The sequence below is a fragment of the Suricata suricatta genome, chromosome 5 (assembly GCF_006229205.1).
Source record: "Suricata suricatta isolate VVHF042 chromosome 5, meerkat_22Aug2017_6uvM2_HiC, whole genome shotgun sequence".
NCBI classification, from domain to species: domain Eukaryota; kingdom Metazoa; phylum Chordata; class Mammalia; order Carnivora; family Herpestidae; genus Suricata; species Suricata suricatta.
This window is the reverse complement of record NC_043704.1, coordinates 27,933,395-27,934,180: the sequence shown is the minus strand read 5'-3', so window position 1 is coordinate 27,934,180 and position 786 is coordinate 27,933,395.

Here is a 786-nt window from a genome sequence, read left to right as displayed (position 1 = left end):
CAGGGGGCTTAGCGTTCTACTCTTGAGTTTGACTCAGGTCATTGTCCCAGAGTTCGTGAAATCAGGCCTCGTTTCGGATTCCCCACTCACAATACAGAGACTGCTTGGAATTCTCTCTCTCCCTCTCTCAGCCCCTCCCCCCCACTCTCTCTTTTTGTTTCTTAAAATAAATAAATAAACCTTTTTTGAAAAACTATTATTTTAGGCAAAGTTTTTATCTTAAAGCTGATTTGAAGAGTATTAATTGTTGAAGAGGTATTTCAGATAACATCTAGTTTCTAAATATTTTGAAACCTTGTGTCAGTCCAGAGGACATGACTGTCCTTTGTGGTTGTGCTTTTCTGTTCCAAAATCATGCTTGTCGAAGTAACTAAGAGCGCTTCCCTTACAAAAGAACAATTATTACAAGATGAATTCTTTATAGAGTAGAGTGCATTGTTGTGCTTTGTGCCTTATTGCCATCATATCTTAAACAAGAGATATGAAAGAAAGAAATGCCAGGTGATCACGTGAGGAAATTCTGACTTCTACTTCTGGACTTTTGGCATCCAGGATAACAAAAGGCTAGTTGCTTTGATGTTGTGTCAACATGAGAAAATCCTCAGTTTTATTATTTGCAAATGCTGGCCTCTTACCCAAATACCCATTTCCCCTAATTATGAAGAACTCTTTCACATTGAAATAATCATCTTTTTATAATTGCAAATTCAAATTTAATATGTTTTGCAGATGATACCTCTGAATAGTATAACAATGGTGAATGGAAAGGTCCTTTTTATTCAGCTG